The sequence below is a fragment of the Pseudophryne corroboree genome, chromosome 6 (genome assembly GCF_028390025.1).
Source record: "Pseudophryne corroboree isolate aPseCor3 chromosome 6, aPseCor3.hap2, whole genome shotgun sequence".
Lineage (NCBI taxonomy): Eukaryota > Metazoa > Chordata > Amphibia > Anura > Myobatrachidae > Pseudophryne > Pseudophryne corroboree.
In genome coordinates this window covers 197,929,188-197,941,849 of record NC_086449.1, presented here as the reverse complement: position 1 = coordinate 197,941,849, position 12,662 = coordinate 197,929,188, and the positions used below count along the sequence as shown (strand labels likewise).

The following is a 12,662-nucleotide window of genomic DNA, read 5'->3' as shown; positions in this document are numbered from 1 at the left end:
GTTTTTATTGGCCAGTCCACATCCAGATCCTGACCCTCTTTTGAATAAACTGTTTTCCCATATATTAGTGGCTGCTAAATCATTAATAGCTAAAAATTGGAAAACCTATGCTGCTCCTACTATCCCAGCTTTAAATAATTATATTTGGTTCGTTGCTAATATGGAAAAAATCACTTATTATCTACATGACTGCCCCCACAAATTTGAACTCGTTTGGGGCCCCTGGTTGCTTGCGATGTCTCCCCCAATTTGATGTTCAAACCGTTCTTTTGTCCCCGTCTTCTGAATTTCTAGCCATGCTGTACCTGGACCCTCCTTCTGGACGCCGTCCTGTCCTCCCTGGTCCTTATTTGTTATTGAGCAGTACCTAGCCCGAGTGTCTATATCTACATTGTACTGTGTATGCACTATTCATAGATGCATTTGTTGTTCTTTCCCTCTCATGGCATAGATCGGTCCTGTTGTTCTTTTTTTCTGCATCTGCCCTTCTCCTCTCTCTCCCCGTTACCCCCTTTTCCTCTCTTTTTTTATTCTTCTCTGTTCTTTTCTTTTTATGCATATGGTTCCCGCTTGGGGGACATCTTTGTTTGTTTGACTAAATGTGCACAAAATTATTTGAAAAAAAAAAAAAAAATTCCGTGGAGACTGATTTTCACCTTTTATTATGCAACTGAATCTGTATTGTATACTTCTTTGTTTCTCCTGGTATAAATAAAGAGTTTAAAAAAAAAATATGTGATACATATGCATTCTTACTTTTTATTATTTATTAACATTTATTTTTCACACTTTTTTCTGATTTTTATATTTTCTGAGTTCGTGTACGATCTTACTCTTTTGGATCCTGTGTAGTCTGTGGCACCAGATACCATATGTCAGGATGCGTGACCGGCATCCGCATCCTAAACACTCACCAGTGTCAGTTCAGGTGCGGCGTGTGGTCCGTCGGGTCCTCTGATAGGAAAACTCCGGCATCTGGCAAGCTATGATGATCCTCTGCAGATCTCCTGCGGACTCGTGTTTGCTGTGCATACTAGTTTCAAACTGCAGCACCTTCCCAGGCTGATTACACAGGTGCACGGAATCCTGATTGCAGCAATGTCCTCAGACCAGTTTGTAACCATTTGTGTGCCTGAGGTTTATTCAAGCTCATGTCTATGATATTTTCTGAAATTGCTGCATTCCATCTTTAACCATTTGTGTGCCTGAGGTTTATTCAAGCTTATGTCTATTATATTTTCTGAAATTGCTGCATTCCATCTTTTCTAGCTGATCTCCACTTCACCAACCCAAGTCTCAGTCCATCCTGCCAGTTACCCTGCAGCCAATCACAGCCCAGCAAGGGGTTTAAAGGAAGTCCAGCTGCAGCATTCTGGGCCTGTGCAACTAGTTACATTGTATGTGTGACAAGTGAACCTGCATTTTGTCTTCTGTGCAGTTACCAGGTCGATTGTCATCTCTTCAGCCGGTAGCCAGTCTGGTTCAGCTGTATTTCTCAGTTGGCAGCCAGTCCGGTCCAGCAGCATCTCGTCAGCTGGTAGCCAATCCAGTTCAGCTGTATTCCTCAGCTGGTAGCCAGTCCGGTCCAGCAGCATCTCATCAGCTGGTAGCCAATCCAGTTCAGCTGTATTCCTCAGCAGGTAGCCAGTCTGGTCCAGCAGCATCTCTTCAGGCAGTAGCCAGTCCGGTTCAGCTGTATTCCTCAGCCGGTAGCTAGTCCGGTCCAGCAGCATCTCTTCAGCCGGTAGTCAACCGGTTCAGCTGCATTCCTTAGCCGCTTGCCAGTCCAGTCCAGCAGTGTCTCTTCAGTCAGAAGCCAGTCCGGTCCAGCTGTATTTCTCAGCCGGTAGCCAGTCCAGTAGCATCTCTTCAGCTGGTAGCCAGTCCAGTTCAGCTATAATTCCTCAGCTGGTAGCCGGTTCCGGAATAAAGCCACTTGGTGGTTCATTACCTGAAATCTATACCAACGGCAGTTCTCACTGCTGCCCAAGTCCCATGCAAAAGAGCTGTATACAGCTTCCTCAGTTTCAGCCCAGAGTCGCAGCCGCTGGACACCAGTTATCACCTGAAGCAGGTAATACTGTTCATCATATGTTTTTGTATCTATATTATATGTATATACCTGTGGCTTAACTCTGTGACACTTAGTGGGTGCTGATTGCTCTATTTGGATAAATGCCTTTCATGATCTATTTGCCAACTAGCACACCCCAATTGGGTGGTGCTTTCAATTAACCTATGAATCACACCACTGGTTCGCATTAGGTATATTTTTGGTACCTGGAGCATTTTAAACTTATCTTGACAAAGGTCTGTGTGGGGACCAAAATGTCGGCATGCTACTTATCCTATTCACCTGAATCAACTGCAAATCTTTTCAAGCCTGGTGAGTGCACCCCTTATTCTGCTTTTTGTGTCTGATGGAGGTGTTTAGTCTCCGACTATGGGTAGCTACCCAAGAAAATAATACCAAGTGGCGTGAGTGTGGACCTGATGGACTCATATTATTACAGTGTGTATGTATGTGTATATATATATATATATATATATATATATATATATAGTGGGGCAAAAAAGTATTTGGACAGCCACCGATTGTGCAAGTTGACCCACTTAAAAAGATGAGAGAGGTCTGTAGTTTCCATCATGGGTACACTTCAACTGTGAGAGACAGAATCTGAAAAAAACAAAACAGGAAATCACATTGTATGATTTTTAAACAATTTACTTGTGACTTCCGGGGGCGGAGCCAGCGAGTATGGCTGCTTTTTAACGTGGCTCCCTGAGCTAAAACTGAATCCTCCATGATCCCCTAATCCTGGCAGTAATTGGGACTTTTAGAGTTCACATTTTTATTGCCGACACCTCAGGGATCTCAGGTGTACCAATATTGTGGAGGAGGATTGCTAATTGCCCCGGAGTCAGGCCATCGGGAGAGACGGCCAGCATGTTCACCAGCATGGCGTGGGCGCGAAAATGGTGCCAACTGTATAGCTAGGCATACGTGACCTAAAGGCTCACCTCTATTGTGGAATCGGAGCCCTCTCATCTTGCAGCCCCTGATGACCTGAATGTGAACAGTTCTGCGAAAGACGGACCCGGGGAGCAAGTCGCAGGAAGGGACTTCACCAGGTCAAGCGGGTCGAGCGCGCCACATCCCGGATGGGTGACCTCCCCTCTGATAGCGCGGGCACATGCTGCTTTGCCTGCGGGTCTCCAAGGAAGCCAACCACCTGTACAGATGGAGACTGTGTGACCGCCTACAAGCTGATCCCTGCCAAGCCTGCAACACGCTTGCCGAACGCTGCTGAGACCTGTGGAGGATTCACAGCGCCCACACACATCGATACGAAGCGGCAGTGCTACCCGGCCGTTGACTGTGACAACCGCGGAGTGGTCGGAGCCCGGCTTGATATATGGCAGTGTGAGCGCCCATGCAGCGCTCCTCCGTGGTCCACGATCTGCAAGCCTCTGATACTTTTCTTTTACTCAGGTACTAATTCTGTCTGTATAACCCCCCTTTTCCTTTCCATTAACACTTTTTGAAACTGCCTGCGCCCTCCCTGCACTTCAATCTGTTCCCCCCTTGTGTGTTTCCCTTACACCCCCCCCCTCCCCCTTGCTTCCCCTCCTCACCTCACGATCCCTTTTGCTGTCCCCCCTTCCTCTGATCTCTGCATAACTCCGGGACAATAGAGTTTTCACTGTGACTGGGCTACTGCCACTTCATGAACTGTGATCAAAGGGAACCGCAAGGAGGGCTGCTATGAGCCATTCTCTGAACTGATTATAGCCTGGATCTGATTTCTCCCCACATCTACCTGCATGAGTGGACTGCCCGATGCACTAGTGGAATATATACTTGATCTCTGGCAGTGAAAGACTTTGTGGATCCCCTTTCCCTTTATTTATTTATTTATTTTTTTATTTCCTCTCTTATCTTAAGGCCACAGAGATAGTAACACTCTCAGTTGTGACCGTATTGCCACCTTGTGGCTGGACTGTAAATAATTCTTATCAGAATCCCACTCATATGCTACCGCCCTCGTTTTAGCATAACTACTTCTTATAGGGTCCGCATTGCTGTTACGCTACGCGCTATCCTGGTACAAGTTGAATAATTCTATTCATTTATTTTATTTTTATACATTTTTATTTATTTATTTATTTATTTATTTATTTTTCTCTCTTTTTTTTTCTCCTCATCTCACGAACCAATATAATCCTTGCTTATGTTATTAGGCTATGTTGTAGAGTTAAGTATCTGTTTTGTGAGAGGCAGCTGACAAGTCTTTGATTTGCTAATCATTTCCTTCCAAGTGCTGGGAAGACTATTGGTCTTCTCACCTCTGGTTTTGTATATCTATAAAATACCTTTCCAGATATAAGTTACACACTCCGTGTTAACATGTAATTAACACTACACCTTCAGGGTCTAACCTACACATCTAAGTAAGATTTATGTATGCATTTTAGTGGTTATTTTACTACTGCAGTAATTATTGTTTGAATCTGCTCTGCTCCTACCACTGGTCCGCCGTGGTATGGACAAATATTTGTCTAAACACCAAAATCCACCCGCAGACATGCCTAGCTCCGCGGCTAAATCTGGCTTTAAGCACCAAACCAACCAGAAAACAAGTGTTTCTCACCCGTCTTCTCCTCCTCCATTATCGGGAGGGGATGAGAACTCACATTCTGGCCATATAGCAATTCCGTCACCAGCGGATAATGCCAAAGAAGTTATTAACATGCTAATGCCCCTCATTGATAAAAAAAAATTGAGGACTTACATGCTCGACTTGACACTTCTCTAGCTAAGATAGAATCGAACACAGCTAGAATAGACACTCTAGAACAACGAACCAGTGACGCTGAGGACTCGGTTCACGCTTTACAACAAGAACTAGCGATTAAGTCTCAAACTATACACACCATGGTCGAGAAACTCGATGACCTGGAAAACAGGAACATGAAATGTAATATACGATTTATTGGCATTCCGGAGGAGATTGCTGACACGCAATTGCAGAATTACGTCGGCAACCTCATCCCGGCTGCTCTAGGTTTGCTAGACTCTGACTTGCCATTGCCAGTAGAGAGGGCGCATAGGCTAGGTGCAATTCGTAGGGATAGAGGTAACCAATCTAGGCCTACTATTGCTAAATTCTTAGATTATAGGGACAAGGAAAAGTTGTTGCAGGCTTACCGCGCTGCCCCTGAGCTGCGAGTAGGGGGTCAAAAGATCTTGGTGTTCCAAGACTTCTCGGCCTTGGTCTCACAGAAGCGTAAGGCATTTTCGGAGGTCTGTAAGTTCTTGGTGGACAAAAAAATTAGATTTGCTTTACTTTATCCGGCCAAATTGAAAGTGACTGAAAATGGCCACACTCAGCTGTTTACTGACCCCCAACAAGCGAAGTCACATTTCCTTAGACGTGATACCCCCTCGCCAGCCCGCTCTAATGCCAGTTCTCGGGATTAAATATGTTACACTCACTTAACCTCTAATTACTTTTTCTTGTCACGGGGGGAGGGTGCTTGGCCGTATCCTCTTGGTAGCCATACCCTTACAACTTTAGTTAATTTCTTTGCTACTGAGTCAATGAATGGGGGGGCTCCAGGGGTGTGTTTAGCCGGGCACACTTCCCCCTTATGCTAGGTCTTACCAAAGATTTTATTATTTATCTAGACTCTGATTGACGATTCTTTTTTTTTTTTTCTTCTCTGTGTTTTTCATTAATGATGTTTCATGGATTCTCTACGACTGTTCTACAATATTTGTTGTTTGTATTGTTTTTGTTTTATGGACTGAGCATTCTCTCCATTGCGGTGGGGAATCCTCAGTTTGTTGACATGGGCCAGTTGGACGACCCATGTTTAGTTATATATTTAAAAAATGGATATGTATTGCTTCACTTAACCTTACTAAATGTGATAACCTGTTGTGTCTCCATTGCGGCCTCTCTGGGCTATGTGGAGGGAGGAGGGGGCTGGGGCCTGAACGCCATAGACTTTAGGACCCTTACTGTTATACTCTTTGAGAGGGAACAGTTTCTCCCCATTGGGGATGTTTGGGACACGTCGGGATACCCCTTTTACCTCTCTACTCACAATGATGGCGGATAATAGTGGCCACACATCTCCTAGTCATGATGCCACACATTGTTCCATACTGTCTTGGAACGTTGGTGGATTAAATACCCCGATCAAAAGAAAAAAAGTACTTATTCACCTTCGCCGGAAAAAAAACATCTATTACCTTCCTCCAGGAAACTCATTGGAGATTTGGTGATGAGTCTACTTTACATGCCCCCTGGATAGCAGAATGCATACAGGCCTCTTACTCCTCAAAGTCCAGAGGGGTGGCAATCTTGTTTCACAAACACTTGAGATACGAGATTCTCCATACCCTGGCGGACCCGGAAGGCCGATATTTAATTCTTGATGTAGTACTTGAGGGTAAAAAATTTACCTTAGTGAATTTATATGCACCCAATGTGGCAACCTGGGAATTTTTACGTAATCTTACACAAATTTTAGCAAGCAGAACTAATTACTCTTTAATAGTTGTCGGGGACTTCAACACGGTTGATGATCCCATACTGGACAAGTCGTTCCATATCACTAGACTGACCTCCCCGTGTTGGCAATTTATACAGGAAATGAAGGAACTCTTAGAACTGAGTGACCCATGGCGTTTATTACATCAAACTGACAGGTCTTATAGTCATCTTTCTAGGGTGCATGGTTCTATGTCCCGGATAGATTATATATTGCTGGCCAATCATCTATTGGATCAGATGAAAAATGCTGCATTGGACGATATTGTTATCTCGGACCATGCTATTGTACGATTGGAGCTTTATGTTGGTACCCGGGGGGCTGCGGACTGCCTTTGGCGTTTCCCGGATCACCTTTCTAATTCCGAAGACTTTAAGAAGTTTCTACTACATGCCTGGCATAACTATGTAGATGATAACATAGAACACTGGGATGATACGGTGCTGTTTTGGGAGACATCGAAGGCGGTGTTGCGGGGTCATATAATTGGCTATGTAGCAAAATTGAGGAAGGATAGCTCGAGGCAATATCATATTTTACACAACGCGATGTCCCGGAGCTTCAACATTTATAAATCCATTCCCTCGGAGGAACATTTAGAGGGATATGTAAGAGATAAAAACTTACTTGATGCCTTTTTGACGGCTCAAGCGCAACAGCGCTAGGACTACACCAAATTTCATTATCACAAGTGGGGCAACAAAGCTGGTAAACTCCTGGCCACAATGTCTAAACCGAGGAGACAACGCTCCTTTATAGCGGCTTTGAGAGACAACTCCCGGGACAAAACCTACACAACGACGGATGACATTTTAACACACCTGAGTGATTACTACACGGACCTTTATAGCCCCATATCCCCACATGAGGAGTTGCAGAGGGAATTACTGACTAGGGCGAATTTACCTCAACTGAGTACTGATCAGCAAGAGGTGCTCAATAGAGACATAGAGGAGGAGGAAATAAGGGGGGTTATTGCTTCTTTACAGCCACATAAATCACCTGGACCCGATGGATTCACAGGGACTTATTATAAATTGTTGCAACGGGAACTAATACCGACATTGCTAGAACTTTTTAATAAAATCTACAGGGAACACCCAAACTACTCTTCTTTTTCTCAGGCATTCACAACCCTAATTCTCAAACCAGATAGGGATTTACAGTTAGCCGATTCGTATAGGCCCATTACTCTTTTAAACTCTGATTTTAAGATTTTTACGAAAATAATGGCCAATAGGTTACAACTAATTCTCCCTGACCTACTGACGGATCACCAATATGGCTTTGTTCGGGATCGCCAGTCAGTTAAAGCCATCCGAACAGCCATAGCGGCCACAATTGCATCTAGGAGTTCGCCCCTTTCAGAACATATCCTCTTAAGCCTCGACACACACAAAGCTTTCGACACTGTGGCATGGCATCATTTATTTCACGTGTTGGAATGCAGGGGCTTCAGCAACAGGTTTGTGAGCCTCATTAAATATTTATACACTGCCCCGAAAACATCGTTATTGGTTAATGGCAAACGTGGCTCTCAAATAACTATGCAAAGGGGCACTAGGCAGGGTTGCCCCTTGTCCCCTCTTCTTTTCAATTTGTCTATAGACCCCCTCTTCCGAGTTTTACAAGACTCCGCTATTTATGAGGGTATTCCTATTGGAAACATGGAGATAAAATTATCTGCTTTTGCGGATGATGTCCTATTATATATAGGGAACCCGAGGGAGTCTTTACGGGATACTTTGGGATTGTTAGACGATTTTGGTAAAATATCGGGCTTTCAGGTTAACTTGGCCAAGTCTGTGGGTTTATATTTAAAAACAGGGAAAAGAAGTCCGGGATGGGGAGGTCAGTTGCATATCAAGTGGGCTCCCACATGTATCACATACTTAGGTGTCAAACTTCCTAAATATCCGTCGGACTTATATAGGCTAAATGTTAAGGCGGCAATTGACGACATAGCAAAAGAGCTGGAAGCTTGGAAGGGCTTGATGCTCTCGTACCTGGGACAAGCTAATTTGATCAAAATGTGTACGTTCACCAGACTGTTATATATCCTGCAATCCCTCCCTGTACTGCTTAGTAGATCTGACTTGGCACACATAACCAAATTGTTCAGACAATTCATATGGAAGGGCAAAAGGCCACGTATTGCTATGCATAAATTGCAACCGCCTAAGGCTAATGGGGGAATTAATTTTCCAAACATTCAGAGTTACAACCATGCTTCTTTATTGAGATTTTTAAGAGACTGGTTACATAATAGTGATACTTATGCTAATACACAGCTGGAGGCACAATTTGTAGGGTCCAGTAACCTGATATCTTTCCTTCACGGGGTGGAAGCGGAATTCGAATAAGACTTGAGAGATAACCCTCTTCTGTGGACGGTATATCGATTGTGGCATATTCTTAGACGTGCTAGGAATTTAGGTGGACACAAATCCTTGTTTCTGACATTCCTGGGCAATCCGGAGTTCCAGCATGGGGAGGCGGTCTTTCCTTTCACGCTGTTCAGTAAAAGGGGCCTGCAAAACATACGACACGTGATTGATGAGGGCGGAAGGAAACCATTAACGTTTGTAGAGGCGCGGGAGATTTATCCACACATTTCTGCTTTCCCGTTAGCATTTTTTCAGATGCAACATTATGCCAGCTCAGTGCTTACAACTCTTTCGGCGGCGGACCTCACTAACGATTTAGATACTATGCTACTGACCCCTCCTGCCACGAAACGAGCTATGTCCATACACTATAGAAAACTTACCACTCTATTAGATCATTCTATATCACAATCTGGGATGCAAAAATGGACATCTGATTTCCCTAGGCTTACCTGTGAAATGCTTTTAAACAGCTTGCTTCAATCCTGTAATTTACTGCCTTCGGCACAGTATCAGGAAATGTTCTATAATATTATCCATAGGGCCTATTTCTCCCCGTATAGGCAATATATGGCAGGAATGACGGATTCGGATAGATGTCTGAAATGCCGTACACCCAAATCTGATCTCATGCACTGTTTTTGGCTGTGCCCAATGATCCGCCATTTTTGGCTGCAAGTACGGCGATATGCCATGGATGCGCTGATTAATTTTATTCCCTTCACTGCGGAATGGGCAATTTTCGGGATACTCCCGTCGGGGCAGAGGGTTACTAAGGGATGCAAACGGTTACTCTTGGCAATAAGTGCGGCTGCTCGAAAGGCGATTTTACAGTCCTGGATCCACAAGGATCCTCCCACCCTACTTCTATTCAAAGGGAAATTACACCACCTATTTCAAATGCACTGGATTGAAACTACTATTCAAAAAGACAAATTGGTGGGGCAGTTTTTTGAGTCCTGGGAAAGCTACATCGCCACCCTCCCCACTGATTTTCAAATTAGAATAAAGAATTAATTGAAAGGAACAATGTGGTATGAGACTAGATCGGCTATTGGTGACCCTCCCATAATGATAGCAAATTGAGGACTGGTGGTGTTGTATGGTCCCGGTCTCCTCATGGCCCCATAGCATGGAGACTAGCAGGGTTTTTCTTTTGTTCTAATGCTTGTGACCTAATTACATTGATATGCAACTAGGGGTATTACGATGTGTACATGACACTGTTCATTACCGCACCTGATAGTACACCGTGGATCTAGTGTTAATTGACACTGATGATCTTTCTACTCATTGTATTTGGTTACTTGTATGTATTTATCTATTTTTTCTCATTGTTGAAACTGCTGTTCTTTTACTGTGAAGTGATGCATTGACAATAAAATTGTTACGTTAAAAAAAACAAAAAAAACAAAACAATTTACTTGTATATTCTTGTGAAAAATAAATATTTGGACACCTACCAAGCAGCAAGATTTCTGGCTCTCACAAACCTGTTACTTCTTCTTTAAGAAGCTCTTCTATCCTTCATTCGTTACCTGTATTAATGGCACATGTTTGAACTGGATATCTGTATAAAAGACACCTGTCCACACCCTCAAACAGTCAGATTGCTACCTCTCCACCATGGCCAAGACCAGAGAGCTGTCTAAGGACACCAGGGACAAATTGTAGAGCTACACAAGGCTGGGATGAGCTACTCGACAATAGGCAAGCAGCTTGGTGAGAAGAGATCAACTGTTGGCGCAATTATTAAAAAATTGAAGAATTACAAGATCACTGACAATCTCCTTCGACCTGGGGCTCCATGCAAGATCTCACCTCATTGGGTATCAATGATCTTGAGAATGGTGAGGAATCAGCCCAGAACTACACGGGGGGACCTCGTCAATGACCTCAAGAGAGCTGGGACCACAGTCACAAAGGTTACCATTAGTAACACAATACGTCGTCATGGATTGAAATCCTGCAGTGCCCAAAAGGTCACCCTGCTTAAGCCAGCACAAGTCCAGGCCCGTCTAAAGTTTGCCAGTGACCATCTGGATGATCCAGAGGAGGATTGGGAGAATGTAATGTGGTCAGATGAGAGCAAAATCGAAGTTTTTGGTATAAACTCCACTCGCCGTGTTTGGAGGGAGAAGAATGATGAATGGCATCCCAAGAACACCATACCCACTGTGAAGCATGGGGGTGGAAACATCATGCTTTGGGGCTGCTTTTCTGCAAAGGGGACAAGGCGACTGATCCGTATTAAGGAGAGGATGAATGGGGCCATGTATCGTGAGATTTTGGGGAAAAAAACTCCTTTCCTCAGTAAGAGCATTGAAGATTGGACGTGGCTGGGTCTTCCAGCATGACAATGACCCCAAACACACCACCCGGGAAACTAAGGAGTGGCTCCGTAAGAAGCATTTCAAGGTCCTGGAGTGGCCTAGCCAGTCTCCCGACCTCAACCCAATAGAAAACCTGTGGAGTGAGTTGAAAGTCCGTGTTGCCCGGCGACAGCCCCAAAACATGATAGATCTAGAAAAGATCTGCATGGAAGAGTGGGCCAAAATACCTGCTACAGTGTGTGCAAACCTGGTCAAGAACTACAGGAAATGTCTGACCTCTGTAATTGCCAACCGAGGTTATATTACAAAGTATTGAATTAAACTTTTTGATTGTCCAAATATTTATTTTCCACAAGAATATACAAGTATATTGTTTAAAAATCAGACAATGTGATTTTCTAGTTTTTTTTCTTCAGATTCTGTCTCTCACAGTTGAAGTGTACCCATGATGGAAATTACAGACCTCTCTCATCTTTTTAAGTGGGTCAACTTGCACAATCGGTGGCTGTCCAAATACTTTTTTGCCCCACTGTGTATGTATGTGTATGTATATATATATATATATATATATATATATATATCTAGAGAAAAAGACAGAGGGGGCGCTCCATAGTGCAGTAAGGTTTAATTCATAAAAGCACAGAACTCTTGTTAAAATCACAACGTTATTGCTCGTACCAAAACAACCTCCGCTGTGGGCTTAATACCACATGATTTAAAACACACACATCCCCAGCAATACTGCAAACCTCCGGTGATCATCCAGGACAGGACCTCAAACTCGTGCCGCTAAACCGCTACAGTCAGCCGCCGCACGCCGGGACACCGTCACTCGCCGATACCAGGGAAGGCAGCAGGGGGCTCAATCGCACACGTCAGCAGGCCACGCCCCTACGCGTTTCGTCACAGACTTCGTCAGAGGGCTGACCTGCTGCCCGTGTGCCCATCCTTTTACAGCCGGCTACCGCCAATCAGCTACTTAGTTTCACTAACATCATTTACATATTTACAATGTATCCTTGGTGGACTTGTTCTACCACTATGTTTACTAATACGTAAATGACTTCATTCACAACAAAAATATAATAACAATATAGGTGCGCAAATAGAACTTTGTTATTTTACGTATAAAAAGAAACCAGTTCAATAATGATCATTAGCTTTAACCTCGGCATTCCAGCCCGCACCTGATAAATCTAACCAGATCATTAGACACATCTTTTCAAAAGGACTTTCATTTGGCAAGAATAGCTACCTTAGTAGCCACTAGAACCAGTCTAGCATGGATACATTTTACACATAAAAGAACCCTCATCAAATATTTTTACATTTTTTTACCATTTTAGTGCGGCTTCTGTTTATAACAAATTGATTAGTAATA

At 43.8% G+C, this 12,662-nt stretch overlaps 1 long non-coding RNA gene across 1 annotated transcript in view; it reads right to left on the bottom strand.

Annotated features, from left to right (window-relative positions):
* LOC134931836 (uncharacterized) overlaps window positions 1-3,197 on the bottom strand; it is a 132,380-nt gene extending 129,183 nt beyond the window's left edge. Inside the window, exon 1 of the long non-coding RNA XR_010179182.1 lies at window positions 3,022-3,197. This is a non-coding gene — a long non-coding RNA (uncharacterized LOC134931836). The remainder of the gene's footprint in view (window positions 1-3,021) is intronic.
* Window positions 3,198-12,662: the final 9,465 nt, after the last annotated feature.